The sequence below is a fragment of the Rhinolophus ferrumequinum genome, chromosome 4, assembly GCF_004115265.2.
Source record: "Rhinolophus ferrumequinum isolate MPI-CBG mRhiFer1 chromosome 4, mRhiFer1_v1.p, whole genome shotgun sequence".
NCBI classification, from domain to species: Eukaryota; Metazoa; Chordata; class Mammalia; order Chiroptera; family Rhinolophidae; genus Rhinolophus; species Rhinolophus ferrumequinum.
This window is the reverse complement of record NC_046287.1, coordinates 66,319,855-66,339,988: the sequence shown is the minus strand read 5'-3', so window position 1 is coordinate 66,339,988 and position 20,134 is coordinate 66,319,855. Positions and strand designations below refer to the sequence as shown.

Below are 20,134 nucleotides of genomic sequence, written 5' to 3'. Positions count from 1 at the left end.
AAAAAAAGAAATAAAAGGAAAGTGGAGATCAAGGAAGGAGGGAAGGTGAAGCACTTATGGAACTTAGATGAAGGGATGACAGCTAAGGACGCTTCTTTTCTCATGACCCCCATTTAGTCTGTGCTTGCTTGGCAATTTGTAAATTAGATTATCCTTTTAAATTTGCATAAGAGTAAAAGAATGCTTAATGGATAAATAGAGGCAATACCTGTGCTAATCTTTGTGGGTCATTATGTTTATTTTGATGGATGGAGCTATGGATGCAGGACTGATAGAGGAAAGTCAGGGGGTTTTTCTTTGCTCCACCAAATCACATATGCCTAGAAATTGCAACCAGACAGCAATCTGTGAAGCAAGCAATAGGGCTTTGCCGTCTGTGCCTGCTGTGGATGTCTGGCACCCAACGGTACCAGATTTGGTGTGTGTGGGGCTTCTGTTTAGGAAACTTTGCCAATTTTTTTTCCTTGAAAAGTGTATTCTGATTTTGTTTCTGCATACTTATATGGGAATAAAAATGTCTCATCATTGCAAATATGTTTATTATACCCAAAGCATTAGATTTAAGCGATTCTTTTTATTTGATACTGTAATGTTATGTGTGAACATTTATTGCTTCATTTTAAAAAGCAAAGTCATGTTACCATTTTTTATTTTGATAGCTTTTAGATCGAAATATGGGCATATTCCCTAATCTATCTGCCTTCCCCCTTATGTACATTTAAGCGGTCAAATCTTGGTATTTCTATAAAATATTTAGTAAAAAATTTATCTTCTGTCTCTTTTATTCTTTGAAATATTTTCTTGTTTGAGAGTACCACCTTTTATCAAATTACCCTATTCCCTTCTCCTGCTCCCTCTGACAAATTACCTATCTTTCTTCCCAGGAGCTGTATGCTAGCTTTATTCCACTCCTATTCATTTTGGTTTGAACATGGAAACGCAAGCATTGAATTTCCCTTCTTAATTTCTTTCTTACTTTTCCCACAACCTATGATGCTGTTTATTCTACTTGGGCATATGTGACAATTTGTCTTAATTCCCTCTCTCTCTGTCTTTTCTGTTTATTGTCTAATATTCTTGCTCTTTAGAACTTCTTTTGAAAGTTAATTTTAAAAAAGTAAATCATTCCTAAAAGTGTAATTCTTTATATGTAATAAATAAATGTCAAAAATAAAAATGTGATCAACAGTGCATCTCATATGGTTCCTCTTATAGTGAGTAAATAGTCCATGTGGTGTCCGAGTCATCAATCCAGTTGTGCTAGTCACCTCTCCTTCTGATAAAGCACCAAATCTTACTCAGTACTGCTTGCTCCATCCCTGTCCCTCTCGCCAAGGTTCTCCCTGCATGAGCTCACAGTTTATTTTCTGTTTTACTGCAGTAGACTCCTAAATTGTCCACCTGCCTCCAGTGGGTGCCCTTTTACCACCCACTCCTTTTCACACTTTTGTTTATATCGTCTTTGATGGCAAAGCCGATGAGTCATTCTTCTGCTTACCATCCTCCACTTGGTTCCTAGAGGTTTCAGTTTGAAGTTGAAGCTCATTAGCACAGTGTCCATGGCCCTTCAGGACGTGGCGTTTTCAGTCTGGCCACGTTCCCCAAATACCTCACACGCAGACCATGCCTCACTAGTTTTAGTCCCTTATCTGGTGGGCTAGCCCTGTGCTTTTCCGTGTGCACTTACTGTACCTTGAGGTCTCTCTTTACCTCTTCTCCTTTACCGTGACTGGGTCTCTCCTGGCTCTGTGACACTGGGCATCACTGTCACCTTCCTAATGTCAAATTTGAATGCCTCTCATCTCTATTCCTATAGACGTGGGCACATCTCTTTCCCAGCACTTATCATCCTCTGTTAATATTGTTAGTTCACTGTCCCTTGATAGTGAGCATAGAGTCTCCAGGGGCCATCGTAGTATTCCTTGCAAATGCCTATCATGAGTAAATGGATAAATGAGCCTGCACAATATTCTAATTGTTCTTAAGTGCTGTCTGTATTTTCATTCACTTTTAATCAAGCCTTGGTCTACTTAAGTATAAGTAGATTGAATTCTACTTATACTTAAATCCTTATGAGGGCATCATATTTAAGCAATTATAGCCTTAAATGTTGAGTCTTAGAACATTACCAAGATTGGTATTGTTGACCCTACATTCAGATGCATAACCAGACACACAGAGATTTAACCCATAAACTATACCACCTTATGGGAAGAAATTAGAAAAGAACCAATAATAAGCACTTGCTCATATGTCAGGTGCTTCTGCTATATATCACTATTTCTTTTTTCTTTGTTATTAGTTAAGAAATATTAACTTTTTGAAGGATAATGTCATGATGTTAAGCCCTCTCTGGGGTATGATTGATTAGTTTAAATGTAAACTACTTTGTGATTGTGATGTGTAAAGTCAGTGTTAAAAAAAATAAAAAACAGTTGTGATCTTTTAAGAAAACTATTGAAATGTTAAAATATTTACAATGATACAGTGATGATTTTTGAGATTGTAAAATAATTTTCAACTTTGAGATTATAAATTTTGATCTCAGGCCGAGTTTGCGTTAGTGAAACTGCTTAGCAATATCTTGAGTTTATAAAATAAGGTATAAGAGAGAGGGGTTATTTTTTATATTTTAAGCTCTCCATTGAAATTCCTTGCCGGGACCTTTCACTATGAAATGTGGTTGTGGATTTGAGTGCCTTTCTCATTATTTTCCATATGGCAGGACCACTGTTCACCCTCTTGGTCTGTGAATAAGTGAAGAGTATAGACACTTGGCAAAGGCTTGGGTTTTATCTGCTTCATGTAAGCCGGGTGAAAAAAGTTACGTGTACCAAGAGGAAGTTTTTTGTGGGTTTGTGTAACTTTATAACAGAAGTATTATTTTCACTATTTGTGTGGTTCCTCTCACTTTCTACCCTCTTTTTTAATGGCTTATCATGATTGAAATGATCTACAAACACAAAGTACCCTTTTATCATCATCTTTCAATGATGGGCCATGATTTTTAAGTGCATTTTGTCACTTGAATTAATCACGTATGTTGTAAGTCTTATCCCTAATTTAGAGATGAGTAAACTGAGGCTTGGATTAAATGAGCGTTCAACAAATATTCCAAAGTAGAGATAATTTTAAACAAGAATGGCCCATAGAGTTCATGTAGTCTCTCTTGTCAAATAGTTGGGGTGAGAGACCTGGGGGAATGTTCAAGGAATTTCTCCAAATCACATCGTTATTGGTCAAGGAGGGGCTAGATCTTATTCTTCCTGGATTTTAGTGCCGTATTTCCTTGGTTATTATTCTTAATCGAACTTTATCTACTCCCTGTATTTACAAAGCATTTAATAAGTTAATTGATAATCGTTATATATCTCCTCTCTATATATATTAGAGGAAAGGTATAAAGGTTAGAAACATAAATCCTGTAGCTCCTCAAGTATAAAATGTAGAGAGAAAACCTAGTGGAAAGATGAAACTCTGTTTTTTTCCTGCTTGAATAGTGTCTTCTGGCCAAGGCCAATGGCATGTTCAGAGAGAATTTACAAAATTGCTTCACTCCCTCAATTTCAGAAGAGTTTGACCTTGTCAAAAAGATCTGCTGTACCTCCATGAGAAATAGCGAGGAGTCCAAGAGACAGATGACAAGTTCAGGATCCTCCCCCACTGCAGTGGAGTATGTGAGGAGCCAAAGGGAGAAACTTCTGTTTGTCTTTTGAGTGACAAGTCTGTTAGTTAATATTTTCAGGCAAAATATGCTTTCCAAGAGTTTGGTACTTGGCCCTTTACCACACAAAATACTCTAAGTGCCAGGTTTTAAGCAAATTACTTTTGATTATGTTATTGAGAAATGAAAGGATGACAATGTTTTTAGAAACCAAATACTAATTAGCATTACTAAAGATTTACCCAACTTATTTGTAGAGAAACTTTTTGACAACCCGAGGGAATATCAGTAACTCTCCATACTGGCTATATGACCTTGCAAAAGTTGTTTCCTTTTTTTTTTTGTAGATTAGGCATAATACCTTCTACTTCGCTGTATTACATTTGATGCACATGAAAAAACAGCCCTGTGAATTGCAACGCTCAAGGTCAGGGGTTGGCAAACTTTTTCTGTAAAGGATCAGAGAGTCAACATTTTATGCTTTTGGGGACAGTGGTCTCCGCTGCCAATACTCAACCCTGCCATTTTAAGGTGAAAGCAGCCCTACACAATACATAAACAAATCATTGTAGCTGTATTCCAATAAAACTTTATTTATGGTCACAAAATTGGGATTTCATATAATATTCACGTATCATGAAAAGTTATTCTTCTTTTGATGTTTTGTCCAACCATTTTAAAATGTAAAAACCATTCTTAATCCATACTCTGTGTAAAAACATGTGGATTTGGTGAGGCCTGTAGTTTGCCAGCCTTTCTCCAGGTCGTTGCTCAGCTATAAAACAATTTCAAATCTGGAGGGATTAGGGTGTGGTGGTGGTGGTGGGCAATTGCATTTATTAAGCCATTTAGATGAGCAACTCCTAGTTCCTCCCATGTTATTGCGAACATGTCTTTGCATATGTCCTCAGCTAATGTGTGAGAATACTCAGTATGAGAAACGGTTTTCTGTGTGACTCGCCTGCCTTAGAGTTAGGCAGAGTGTAAAAAGGAGTGAAAGTAGCACACAATTCATGAAGTTGAATTGATACAGATAAGGGGTGTCAGCATTTCTGTCCAAAAACAAATTTTCAAAATTTTGAGGTCTCAGCACTTTTCCAGGCACAGCAGTTTGAGTCTTGGCACACAGATTTCCAGTCTCAATATAAAAGGTTCATTTTTCTTTTTATGTTTGCTAGTTATGTTTTAGAGCCAGTCTCTTTATATTATACGAAGGGACTGAACATGGAAAGCTCATGGAAATGAAGCAGCCAAAGAATAAAAATATGCTCATTTTAACTTTTTTTGGTAATTATTGGCCCAATAGGCTTGTTTTAAAAGAATTTTTGCATATTTAAAGTGTTTTCCCTTGGAATTGCGCTTTATATAGTTATTACAGTTGGAACAAAGAGATTTTCATCACAGGGATGGTTTTGTAAAATGTGTCATCACACAGGTGAAAAGTATGGTCACCACAACTTTTATTTAAGAGAGGAACAGACTACTAAGATGATTCACAAAATTGCTATATTGATGATCATGGCTATTTTATTGACTTTATTTGAAAGACAATAGTGGCAAAGTCTGAAACAGTGTTTGAGTGTTGCTACATATTTAAATCTTTAATACAGTCTGTATCCCCGTAAAGCATTGTCTATGTATAGCCAGAATTCCTTTTCTAAGGGTTCTAATGAGTATTTTTGCCTTAAAAATGGTCTGCTTGGTACCGATTAGACAGTACAGCCTCGTAATCACCTATTAATAAGTGTATGTCTAACTAATCATAAGAAATAACAAACTTTTAAGTACCCAAGATGAGACATCCTAAAAGAAGCCATTAGCTGAGAAGTGTTCAATGAGAAGATACAGAGTTTTTTTAAAATAGGTCAAAAACCCATAGCAGCTAGTCTTGAGACCTAGAAGATCATTGGAAGCAGAAGAACTGTCTGCTATTTTTATGGAAATAGAAACCTTTTAAGGCAAATTTATGGCACGTAATCTATGAAACTAAAACAATGCACATGCTTTAGAAGTTTTTGATTTTAGTAGATGTAGAATGAGGTCTAGAAATCTCTGTTTTTGTAAATCTCCACTGGTGTCTCAGGCTAAGTTCCAGGAAACAGAGACTGAGGCAGATATTACGTAGGAAGTTTATTGGGGAGTACTCTAGGAGATAATTCCAGTTGGAGAGAGAAGCATGCTTGCAGAGCAGGAAAAGCTGAACTTCAAAGCGGTTGCAATAAAAGTGCCATCTGATCCTAAGGAACTCTGCGGCTGGAAAGGCCCCTGTGAGTTGTCCGGAAACCAACCAGGTGGAGGGGGTTGGGCATGGGGGAAATTTGTGCTCATGCGTTGACCAATCATTGGATGCAGGCTGCCCTAGGGAAGGGGCAGTGGAGTGTGTGTGTGTGTGTGTGTGTGCGCGTGTGTAAAATTGAATGAGGAAGCTCTCTTCAACACAGGGTAGTTCCTAGAGAGGGTCTAGCTATGCATTGCCCACAGTCAACACTCCTGGTACCCTAAATATAAGCACTTCAGTCCCAAAGGTGTTTCTGGGCCACACACGAGAGCATTCACTATAACAGATGATTCTCATAATTGAAAAATGACTGTCTAACTGGTTACTGGGACTAGTATTTGGACTGCAGGGCAGGCAAGGGAGCATTTATTTATTTCTAAAACATGTACTGAGTACCTACTATGTGTCAGGTACTCAAGATAGAAACATGAAAAGATAAGGTTCATACATTGAAAGAGCTTACTACCTTTAGCTAGCTGGAGACAGACCATGTAAAGAAACAATTAAAGCATAATTGCTAAAATAGGAGGTATATACAGGTTTGAAGTTTTTTTAAAAGCATTTATTTACAAAAAAATGTTCTATTCATGCTGCTTATTTTTATTTGGTAGATTACAGCTTCCAAACCTAAGTCAATTTAAATTTCTTTCCCTTTGTAGATGTTTCCATGTCCTCTAATTTCTTATCACACTGTGATAAGGCAACCAGCATCTTTAAAAAACAAATACTATGTTCTCCTGCAATCAAACCATTTGCTGAAAATTAGAGCATCAATATGAAGTGCCAAATAGAATAAAGTCTTGGTACATGTAGTGGATAAATCTTGATACCCTCTCTCAATTCTCCCAAATGAATGACTACAACCACACCATATATTTTCCTCTATAAAATGCATCAGAGTATAACTAAAACATTTTTCACTCTTTGAGACTCTTTAGGAGCATGTAAGTAATTAACATTCCTAATCTGCATAAAAATATTAATTTATTTGATCACAACATATTTTCTTTTCACTTTTGTCTCAAGTATTAATGGTTTTCAGGGAACTTTCCTGTAGAATTATATGAGCATGATGACAAGCAGGGAAACCAAAAAGGTGCATCAATGTGAGAAAGCTGGGAAGTTAGTCATTAGTTAAGGGATTCACTGCTGCGTGCTAAGTTTATAGCTCACACAATTCAAATTTATGCCTCGTAAACATTATGAACTATTATAAGTCATGGACTTTAGGGTTGCTCACCAGGTTACAGAAAGGTGAGAGGTACATATCAGTGTACTGTTCTATACTAATTTTTCACAAATTCCGTTGATTGATTTTATGATCCTTATTTCATAACACTCTATAGATTCATAAAACCATGGGCTATTTAAAAACCTGTTAGCATACTCCAAAGTCTCAGAAAACTGTATTGAAATTTATTGGTGAGCAAGAAAGAAATAGGAAAGATGATGATACTTGGTTTTACTTCTAAATTCCACAGAAACTCATAGAATTAGAGGAAGCTTTAGGGTTCATCTTGTCCTGGGGCTTTTTGTTTTGAGGTAGTAACGTTTTCATTTAAAAAAGGAGCATGGTAAAGTGGTAAAGGTTTAATTTTGTATATGTACTTATTTATACAATATATACGTGTGATGAATGGTGTTGAAGCAGTTTGCTTTCAGCAGTCTATTTTAGATAGAGGTCAGGAATCATCCATATTGGCATAAGGAAGTACTGGGGTAGAAATTGGGAACTTAAAATTTTAAAACAAATAAACAAAGCTCTCTTTCCATTTTATGCTGCTTTGCAAGCAGTTCATGTTAAAAATAAGCATATTGTGTTTTCTACCTTTAGAAAGTAACATGCATTATAGACATTCACATTTAGGTCTTATTTGCTTTAAGAAGTACTTACAAAGGAGACTGTAATATGGAAAAAGAAGAAAATGGGGATATTGGACAAAATAGCATCATAAAAATTTACCATTGGAAAGTAATTGGTGATTTTATAAAATACCTGGAGTTAGATTCTTCTCTCCAAATATACTGCTGAATGAAAAGAGGCTTTTGCTGACCTCTAATTAGATTCGGAGAACTTGGTCTTCTCCAGTACTCACCTCTTATCAATGAACTGAAAGGTCCAGAGAATGTTTTTTTCTTAGAGAGTTTTCTCTTTTTCTCTCTTTCTTTCTTTCTTTCTTGTTCTTTCTTTCTTTCTTTCTTTCTTTCTTTCTTTCTTTCTTTCTTTCTTTCTTTCTTTCTTTCTTTCTTTCTTTCTTTCTTTCTTTCTTTCTTTCTTTCTTTCTTGTTCTTTCTTTCTTTCTTTCTCTCTCTCTCTCTCTCTCTCTCTCTCTCTCTCTCTCTCTCTCTCTCTCTCTCTCTCTCTCTTTCTTTCCCTTCTTTGTCAGGACACAAACAATATAAGAAGATAATATACATAAGAAAATTAGTACAAACAGGAAGTGAGGTTTTGAAAATGAAGAAAAAGCTTGAAATGAAGTTAGTCGGAAAAAAACATTTTAAGTTCTGTTTGTTTGTTGAATACGGGCCACAAATTTGTCTAAATATTCTCATATCCAACTCTAAGAGAAAAACACAGGTATTTCAGTTTTGACCATGTTAAAGTAAAATCAAGCCAATTACCCTGGAGAAGCACAACCTTCCTCTAAGTTAAACCAGAGAACATTTTCTCTTTTGTCATCAGATAGAGACCCTGCTGAGTCTAGGGTGCATCATGAGGTCAGGAAGTTGTATCGTTTAATATCTCTTGTCTATTCATATGATATGCTTCCAGGTGGAAGAACAGTGAAAACAATTTTCCTAGAAGAAAAAAACCATCAGTCCAGGAACAACATTCCTGTGGTTTGATTAATCCCCGACTGGATTTCAGATTATCTAGGAATGGAGTTCTGCATAGAGTTTAGGCAAATACCAACAGTTATTTCTTCAACTAAGATTCTGATAATTGTTGAAAGATAGTGAAATCAAGTTTATGCTCCCTGTACTTCCTGACAGATGCCTGGAACACATCACTTTTGTGTTGTCTGTGTATTTGGACCCACATACCTTTGTCATTTGATAAGCTGGAGACAATGATGACAGAACAGAGATGGAAATTATAATGAGGGCCACGCTCTCACAGTCATACACACACAGATGATTATGTTTATACACATATGTACACACACATTTCTGTATTTAAGGATTTGTTTGATGAAATGGTATTTCAAATCAGTGGGGGAAGAGGTTGGTTAACAGATGGGCTTTAGGCAATTTGCTATCAATTTGGCTAGAAACAAAGTTAGGTTCCTATCTTACAAGATTTACAAAATATAGATGGATTAAAAGTTTGCATAATGAATTGTAAAAGTTTAGAAAAAAATATAGAGTATGTTTATAATCTTGCAAAGGGGGAGATTCTCAACCCAAGTATGAAATTGATGAAAACTGTGAAATATTTATGCAAAAACAAGAAAAAACAATGAAATAAACTGGTAAGGCATAAACTGTAGTAAACATTTATAAATAATGAGAAGTGGCAGACTTAGAAAATGTATTTTAAACATATATCAGACAAAAGAAATATCTGTGATTTTTAAAGAATGTTAACATATTAACATAGATGAAAACAAACAAATGGAAAGATCAATAAATAGTGTCCTTTTTCTTTTTGAATTCAAAGAATTTGAAACAATTTTTTCTCTTTTGAGCGGTAGGACTTTTCACAAAGCTTCAATGAATTCTACTAAATGCTGAAGCTGTAGAAAAACAGGCCTCATATTTCTGGAAAGTAATTTGGCAATACGTGTCATGAAACGAACATACGTGCTCACCTAGCTCATGCTCATAGAGAAGTCACAACTAAAATTCACTAAAGATAAAAGCAATAGATGTATATTCAACAGGTGTTTACTTATTCTTATACCAACTTTCTGACAAGAGCCTACATGTCCAACAATAGAGCAATGGTTGAATAATGATGATTTGGTAACTCAATAAGATATTCAAAAACTAAAGACAGGAAAATCCATGCTATAAAGTAAAATGAAAACGGTTAGATATAAAATTATATCTATATAAAATTATATATATATATATATATACACACAGATATATATAGCAAAAACACAATATATGTGTGATATATATATATTTTGTACACGTAACATTCACAGAGAGATATAAATATAAAACATAATGCTGTTACTTACATATAGTGAATAAACATAATTGTTCCAATGGGAAGAAAGCATACAAATATTTAAGGAAATTCTTACCCAAAATGCAGTTTTAAAATTTTAAGGCTCTTCATAGAAATATAATTGCAATATTAAATAAAAGAAAGGTGTTCGCAACCAGCGCAATAGTAGTGTGCCTGTTTAAACGAGAATTTCATCCCATTATTTTTAAGACATGCCACTCATCTTACCCTGGGGCGATGTTATATCTCTCATAGGATTGTCGTGAAGACTCGGTATAGTCAACCATCCAGAACTTGGTAGGTAAAATTACCGAACAAGTAATTTTAGTTCGTCATCTTTCTTCTTTTCCTCTAAACACAAAGACCAGAGATAAAAACAGTTATTATTTTGTCCTAGCATTTTAAAGCTATTGAAAGTTTTCCTACATAAAACTAGTGCCCTGTTCTTGGTGATGAGGGCAAGATGAGGCAGCAGATCACACAGCGAATCACACAGGAACCCCTTCTCACTCCTTTCCAGGATGAAGTTCAGTGGGTTCGCTTCAGTTCGTTGACTGGTTGTTCACAGCTGACACTGTTATAATTGGCCAATACCCTTGCCATTGCAGTTATTTCATATACCCCCTGCTTCTAGCTCTGGTGTAGTTATACTTCACTCACCGAAATTTAATCAGATGGGCAAAGGCAAACCAAACGGTATATGCACAGCTTCAACACCTAAAATCTTGGGCCCGTTATCCTAGGCAGTTATTTCTGGAAACCCAAGCAAGTGGAGAATAAGTATATCAGTTGCCTCTATTTTAATCTTCTTTAAACCTTCTAAGATTCCTTATGAAATCAGTGACAGGCAGGTATAAATCAGTGACAGGGGATGTAAGGTACAGCATAGAGAATATAGTCAATAATATCGCAGTAACTTTGTACAGTGGCAGATCGTTACTAGACTTAACGTGGTGATCACTTCATAGGGTGCGTAAATGTCAAATCACTATGTTCTACACCTGAAACTAATATAATATGTGTCAACTATAATTTAAAAATAAATTAATTAAAAACTAGCAAATAAAAATAGTACCTTGTCTCACCTAGAATAAGATTGAAGCATCATAAAAAGGTGTACTTTGAAACCTGGACACACTTTTCCTGACAGTGCAGTTTTGGGTAGTGAACTGGATGTGCCTGTGAAGACTGGACTTTCTTTCCATTTGATTCCTGACCCTTGGGAAGAATTTAAGGAGTTGCAACTCTTGCCTACTTCTTTCCCCCTTCCATCTCCGAAAGCCCAGGTTATTCTCTAGGGCAGGGTGAGGGGCTGGGTTAATAGCCAATGAATGGATGGATATGAAACCTTGCCTTGTACATGGCAAACCCAGTTGACACTGCCATGCCATACTTTTCACCATGCCTCATTTGTAAGAGTGAACCCATCTGACCCTGCTGTCAGCATTCCAAATAATGAGAGCTGTCCTAAGAGAGAACAGCTGTCTTTGGCAGATGCGAGCTCCTGGTTCATATATTACTGCAGAAGCTACAAAATCACTCATTTGCATTATTAACCGCGGGCTAGGTGACTTTCAAGATCCTCTTACACAATGAGACTCGAACATTTCCTCTTCCCCTAATCTTTCCTAACCCCACCAATGCCAAGTGTTTGCCTTACCATCATTTTAAATAAAATGGAAAAGAAGATGAAAATTTTGCTTGGGGTTTACCAGTCTTCTGCTATGTTCATGAGAGTTGAACCAAATGAGAGTTGTGGGACCAAATTAAGCAGGCGTACTTGGGGTTAAACACTTTTGAAGAATGCAAACAAGAAAATTCTGCTATTCCTCTGAGGCTAGAGTATCTAAAAGAAGATGTTCAGTGACAACAGGAAAGAGAAAAGGAGCTTCAGCATAGATGTGCTGATTTGCTGCTGGAGAAAGAGACTTTTAAAGTCAAAATACTGAAGCGCAGTTTATATTCTGTCACAGGATGAATTGCTGGCAATAGTGAGTCAGTAGCCTCCCCTTTCATGGTCATTGGAGATAAAATAATGGCAATGACATTTACTCATTTACTGTAATACTTTTAAGTTTTTTTTTTTTTATCATATGACCCACACATAGGGAATAATTATATTATATTCTAAAGGATTTGTTTCCTAGAATAGTTCGATAATAGATGCTATTTCTTTAAAAAATGGAAGCTTTTTTTAAAAACTACATTATATATCTTAGGAATTAAAAAAAATTTCTTCAATGTGTAATTTCAATACCTGTTGAAATAATGATTATATATTCAAAATACTATTCTATCCAGTTTTCTCTGAATGTTACTGCAAATTTACTCATTTTCATTATGATCATAGAGACAGATAAGTACATCTATTCACAGATGCTGCCACAGGACCAATTTTGTGGTTAGGAAAAAATCCTGCCTTAAAAAAACCCAACTTCCTCTTCTTCTCTTCTTTCATTGTAAGATCCCTAGTCCCTTTGGTTTCCATTTATTTGTAGCACCCTTCCTCTTTCCCGCTCCCAGCCAACCTTCTTATTTCTCCGGCTAGGGTCCAATGAATGTTAACTGATCTATAATGCTGGCAGAGGCCTAGAGAGCTCCTTCCCATATGTGTGCAGTGCTGGGCACCTCGATAGAGACGAAAGTCTTCTTGAGCAAGTTGGTAATGGCCTTCTGGAGACAATGCACTGAACCAATCCATTGCTACACTCTAGTGGGACAATTTTTCAGGTCAACTTCTAAGGACTGAGAATGGTGTAGCAGGACAGCAGTGTATAGATATACTTTAAACTCACAGTGTGTAATATGCTCTGTCCGTCCCCACCCTCCACACACCCACTACTTTCTCCTAAAACAACTTTTTTTTTTGCCCTCCATGCCCAAGTGGTTTATGACAAATTGTATGTTTGCAGGTTTGGAGTCTAAAGAGGAGTAGGTTTATTTAAGGGGCATATTTAGTGCTGGAGAAAGCTATACTTGACTCTGCTAATTAAAACTTAAATTAGAACTTTACCTTTACAACAAAATAAACAAAAACAAAAACAAAAAAATCCCACTGACTTCCCTTTATCTATCTATCTATTTTCTTTTTAACTCTGTAATTTAACATTATGCAGGAACTGGCCTCCCACTCATTATCCTTCATCCCCAGAAATGGCACCTCCAGTTTTCCACTAGTTAAGTCTCAAAACTTTAGAGTCGTTTCTACTTGTCTCCTCTCACATCTCACATCCAATTCACAAGCAATTAGCTGGACACATCCAGAATTTGGCTACTTTTTACCTTAATTGTTACCAGCCATCAATTTTTGCCTGGATTATTACAGCAACCTCATATCTGATCTTTTTGCCCTTTTATACACTATACTCATTAGCCAGAGTGAGCCTCAAAACTACAGTCAACTCATATAACTCCTCGACTCAAACCTTACAATGACTTCCGACTTCACTCTGTAAATTCCCAAGGTTCTTATCATGACTTGTACTGCCGTTTATAATCTGGCCTCTTGTTACCCTCTGGCCTCATTTCCTACCACTCTTCCCAGCTGACTCTGCTCCAGACATCGGGCCTCCTTACCTTTTCTGAGGTACCCCAAGACCTTTGCTCTAATTGCTTCCTGTGGCAGGAATTAACTTCCTTTGGATATCTGCATGGCTTACTTTCTTACTCTCTGTTCAAGTACCACCACTCAGAGAAGCCTTCCTCAACAACCCTTCATGAACTAGAATCTGCTACCATACACCTGGAAGTCCCTATTTCCTTATCCTGCTCTTACCTGTAAACTGCATCATAATAGTTAGGTTTTGATTCCCAGTACTTATAACAGTGACTGTTGCATAATAGTTACTGCCACTTCATGATGATTTTTTGAATGAATTGACATTTAATTTTCTGTCATCGGGTAGTAGTCCAAACCTTGAACCAGGAGCCAAAAAAGCTTAGTTCCCATGTAGGTCTGCCACTAACTACTTATATTTCCCTTTGCAGGTGTTTAACTTCTCTGAGTCTCAGTCTCCTCAACTATTGAGGCATAGTAAACTGAATTAGATCATTTCTAAGGCTCTTCTTGCTGTAATAAAACACTCTCTGTGAAATACACACTTACAATCCCATTTACATATTTGTTGTATATTTTTCCTATGAGGCCATTTCTCATTAAATGTGACCCACGTGGACGAGCCGCCATCACCATTTGTGGGCTATATAAGCTCCTCCTCCCACAGTGCCACTCGGCTACACTAACCCTAGTCCTACTTCCTGTTAATCCCTTACCTCTTAGCCCATTGCGAATAAAACGTGAAACATTAGATTAGGTTGGACAAACACATGGGTTTAGTTCTGCCTCTCCCTGTGACAGGCGTCTCTGATTGATTATAAAACTCTTTCCCTCTACACAAAGACTGGACTAACGAAAAACTCTCAGTACTCTAGGGAAGAGATTTATTAGAGTTGAAACCAGAGGTATAATAATCTGTTTTTAATCTCAATTTTAGGGTATCTGTAAGTTTAGAAATGGGATGGAGCAAAGGGGACTTGATACACATTCCTCAACTTTTTTCTTTGTTCCCTTGCATTGATCCTTTCAAGCTCAATGTAGATACCACTTCTAGGAATTTTCTCCTTAATCAAAGGCTGCGTTAGGTGCCTCTTCTTATGTAATTGCACAGGGCGCTGTGTTTTACAATTAATATACTTACATTATATGGTAATTTCTTTTTATTTTATCTTGTCTGCATTAGCCACTTGACTATGCTCTCTAGAGGTTCAGACTTTGTCTCTCCTGCTCTCCTTTGTCCTGAGAACTGGGCCTGATATTTACTAGGGACACAGTAAACATTTGCTTAATAAGTAACTGAAGGAATGACTCCTAAAACAGAATCCTTGGCACTGCTGGCCTGGCCTACCTCGCTTGTTTCTCTTGGGTAAGATTATCTTCCACATATGATAAAATGTATCTTTCTCTTGGTTAAATCACCTAATACTGTGTTTCCCCGAAAATACGACCTAGCCAGACAATCAACTCTAATGCGTTTTTTGGAGCAAAAATTAATATAAGACCAGGTATTATATTATATTATATTATATTATATTATATTATATTATATTATATTATATTGTATTATATTATAGACCCAGTCTTAAATAAGACTGGGTCTTATATTAATTTTTACTCCAAAAGACGCATTAGAGCTGATTTCCAGCTAGATCATATTTTCAGAGAAACGGTAGGATACCTAATCACCTAATGGGACACCTATCAGAGAACTTTTAGGTTAATCACTCTTTTCAAATAACTTGGATAGCAAGACAGTATGTGATTTCAATCAATTCAATACCTTCTAATGCCTAGGGATATATTGCTTTGAATTTTGTTCTATGGAATCCAACACCCTGAGATCAGCACCCTAAAATGGGTTATATGGTTAAGTATGTTTGGAAAACACTGTTCACTGGCCTTTCCCCTTGGAATTTTGTCACAGACTTGACATATTAGAGACACTGAGTCATTCAGTAAAGAATTATGTTTAAATTTTTAAGCCAGGATTTCTCAATCTTTTTAATTTAGGAATATTGTTCAAAAACTGGGGACACCAAAATAATGTACACAAGTGGACACTTTAGTCAACGTTGCTCAAGCAGTAGTTCGCCGTAATCAGAAGTGTTTGGACGCTGATGTAACTGCTTTGAGCACCTCTTGTAATTGCGGAAGTCAAATGTGACTTGTGTTTATATTTTGTTATCGGTATATATTGAGTATTACAATTTTAATACAGTTTTCCATTCTTAAAATGTGTATCTTTCTCTTGGTTAAATCACCTAATACTGTGTTTCCCCGAAAATACGACCTATTTTCTCTCTCTCTCTCTCTCTCTCTCTCTCTCTATATATATATATATATATATATATATATATATATATATATATGAACCATGTAATCTGTATTTAGGTGCTTGTCTGTCTCCCCTACTATAATGTAAACCCACTTAGGCAGGGGCTTTCCTGTGTTTTGTTCGTAGTGTATACCCAGAGCCTGGAATAGTGCCTGGCACAAAGAACATGCTCAATAAATGTTTGTTGGGTGAATATATATATATATATATATATACACACATATGCATCCTACTGCATTACTGTTTCATGGGACATGGTTTAGGATATATAGCTCTACACAGATAGGGGCCATTGACTAGCTTTAAAGTAGAAAGTTAACAGTCATGTGGCGGTGAGCAGGATGGCTTTGAAAGGGGTAAAACCGGCAGAGGCTGATGTACAAATCTGGATGGAAGAGGATGAAGTCTATAACCAAAGATCTCAAAGTGGCCATGAGGAGTGAAAGTATTTGTACACGAAATTGATCTCATTACTGCACGGCCTCTTATGAGAGTAGCTGAGACAGTTAGGGAATCAGGACTCTGCAGTGCTTCACTTCTTTTGCAGTTTAAAGGGACGAGCTTAGCTTCATTTTCAAGCCAGCATGGTTCCTTAAGTAGCCAACTGTCCATCACTACTTAATGCCTGAATAATGCCCTGCTATATTTATATTCACGTAAAAAATCAAGGTATTCACAGCCAACTATAATTTATTATTCGCAAAGCATGTATTGATTTCTTTTACTAGGTCTTTTTGAACTATTTATGATAATATGCAGATGCCTATCACAGACCTCTTTTTCTAGAGCTTTCCTTGATGTGTGTGTGTGTGTGTGTGTGTGTATTCACTTTCTTGGGATGCTGTAACAAAATACCACAAACTGGGTGGCTTAGGACAATTAAAAATTAATTGCCTCACAGTTTTGGGGGCTAGCCGTCTGAAAAAAGGTGAGGGCAGGGCCATGCTCCCTCTGAGGTTCTGAATAGAGTTCTTTCTTGTCCCTCCCTAGCTTCTGGCATGGCCATTAATCCTTGGCATTTCTTGGCTTGTAGCTGCATCACTTGGCTTTGCCTCTATCATCAGATGGCATTCTCTCTGTGGGTCTCTGTGTCTACATTGCCCTCTTTTTATAAAAACACTAATATTGGATTAAGGGTCCACCCTACACCAGGATGACCTCATCTTAACTAATTACATCTGCAGTGACTCTGTTTTCCAATAAGGTCAGGTCACATTCAGAAGTACTAGGGGACACAGTTCTACATATCCCTCCAACATATCCCTTTTGGGGACACAGTTCTACCCATAACAGTATGTGTATGTGTATGTGTAAGATATGACAATATATATACAAAGACAGGAGTGTGTCTTCCTGACTTTACTAGTGGTTTTTCTGATGTCTGCTTCCATGAAATTACCTTTACCCTTTCTTTACAAAAGACAGACAAAACTAGGTCTGATAAGGCATTAGAATTTGTCATGATTGCTCTTCATGCTACAAACCAATTACTTGGCTCCCCATCTTTTCATTCGTAGCAGTTTGTCTCACACTGGAGTTTGTAATGCAAAACTAATTTTAAAAGGTGAATCTGATTAATGTATTCTTCTTGGTCTAGCATTTCTTTGTATTTTATACTTTAACTCCCCTCCCCCTTTTCCTGATCGAAATATGCTTTCTCTCAGGTTATTTCACTAAACTATTCTAAACTAATTTTATTACGTTTTCGATGGTGGGAGGCTAGGCAGGGTGGCCTTTCTGAAAGCTAAGCTGTACTGACTTCTCTAGGTTCATAAATATTAATAATATGTTACTATGCCTCTGTGTGCTAAAACATTGTTGTGGAGATAGTACAAGAAAGGCATTTTATAATTTCATGCAAACCTGAAATAGCAAGAAAACTGGGCAATGACTATTGGGGGAGCATAATATTTAAATGTCAATATTGTGCCGCTGCTTACTAAGAATAAGAATTTCTCTTTTTCTGATGCTAATATTGCTAGTTGTATGAGACTGCTTTCTTTTTTAATTCATACATTATTCTTTTAAGCTGTTTTGTTCTTTATAGGACAGTTAGAAAAGAAGCAAGCTTGCATTTTGAATAAAAGAGGATTGTGTAAGGCAGAGTTGTTACTCAGCTTACCTCAACCTTTTGATGAAAATTTCAATTCAGAATAAAAAGACTTGGACACTTGCTTTCTAAGAGACTCTGTGTGACAAGGCTATCATTCTTAAGAAATGGATTGAACCTCCTGAGTAGCATCTCATAAAAAATTTAGTTAGCTATAAATGTTTAAGGCAGTTGCAACCGAAATCATTTGCCTTGTGGGGAAAAAAATGAGGCTCTTTCCTGTTAAGTGTTTTGTTTTCTTTCTGTTCTTTTATAGATTAGGCAACTAACTTTGCCACCAAGGCATACTGTTTAAATAAACAGACTAAACCCACACATAGGACTGACGAGTGAGGTGAGGAAATGTTTGAGAAGTCTTATTTTTATGAAAGTTGTATGCTTTAGTGTTATTTTTGATTTTGTATATTTTACTTTGGAATGATAATTTTAATTTCATCTGTAGCAAACAATAGTATTGTGCTTTTACTTTCTAAAGGAACTCATCAAATAAGACTTCTGTTGTTTTGTATTATAAGTAATTAGAGAACTATCTTGGTTGATACTTAGGCCAAAGCTAAAAACGGGATTCCGTGATGTTTTCTATAGTTCTTATTGTTTCTAAATAGAAAAAAAGAAAAAAAAAAAGAGAGAGATAGGCAAGAACGAAATCGCAATGCTTAAGCAAACCGCCAGGGACTTCTTTCATTACTAATAAAACCTGCCAAGATTGCCAATTTACAAATAACTCTTCCTTCTCCATGAGGGTAGTGTGTGTGTGTGTGTGTGTGTGTGTGTGTGTGTGTGTGTGTGTGTGTGCACCCACACGTGCATGTGTATGTGCCTTTGTGTGTGTGTGTGTGACAGAGAGAGAGAGAGAGAGAGAGAGAGAGAGAGAGACAGAGACAGAGACAGAGACAGAGACAGAGACCGAGAGCGAGCAAAGGCCCTGAGGTTACCTAGCAAATGCAAGAGGGAGAATAGTAGATGAGGTCAGAGGACTGCTAAGTGCAGGTGTTGTAAGGTTTTAATGGTCAAGATAAGAGCTCTGGACTGGATGTTACCTGAGTGAGATGGGAAGCATTATGAGCAACAACATAAGTAAAGAACTGCAGCTAACATTGACTAATACAGGTATATATGTTTTCGTATATGTTAATATGATATTAAGGTGTATGCTATATATATTAGTATGCGTTAATACAACTAATACTTAACCTAAAGCTATTGTGGGAGAAATAGACAGTAGGCTACAAGGATTACTATCCAGAATATAAGGAACTTCTAAATATCAATAAAAAAATAATAAACAGCATAGTAACACAATATAAAATGATTACAACAAACATTGTTCACAAAATGTATCCTAGTGGCTAACAAACATGAAAAGATGTTCAACATTAGTAATCAGATGAAAATGAAAAATAAGACCTTACTGAGATATTATTTTTCAATGTTCACCAAAATCGAAAAATTATGAGAAGAATACATTTTGGACAAGATGAGAAGCAACACTGCTTTGACAGTATACAACCACTTTGGAAATAATTTAGCATTAGCTATAAAATTTAAAGATTTACATGTTTATAGATTAGCAATACCAATCATATATATATATATATATATATATATATGTATATATATATATGTGTATATATATATACATATATATATACATATATATATATGATTTCTATAGAGAAACTCCTGCACCTATACACCAGGAAACATGAACAAGAATGTTCCTAGAATGATTATAATGGCAAAAACCTGGTAAAAAGCCCATCAATGTTCACCAACGGTAGGAGAGATAGATAAATAGATAGAAAAACAGAGATGGTTAGATGGGAGTGCTATAGAGCTATTAAAATAAGTGCATTAATGCTCATAAATATGGATGGACTTTGAAACCAAAATGCTTGGGGGAAAAAGCAGGCAGCAGAAAAATTCATACAAATTATTCCATTTATATAAGGTCAAAATTCATTAATACGTTGTGTTGGAATGAATTCATATATGGTAAAACTTTAGAGAC

At 36.2% G+C, this 20,134-nt stretch overlaps 1 protein-coding gene across 10 annotated transcripts in view; it reads left to right on the top strand.

Annotated features, from left to right (window-relative positions):
* NRG1 (neuregulin 1) overlaps positions 1 to 20,134 on the top strand; it is a 973,831-nt gene that overhangs the window by 69,774 nt on the left and 883,923 nt on the right. The gene's annotated exons all lie outside the window — the stretch shown is intronic.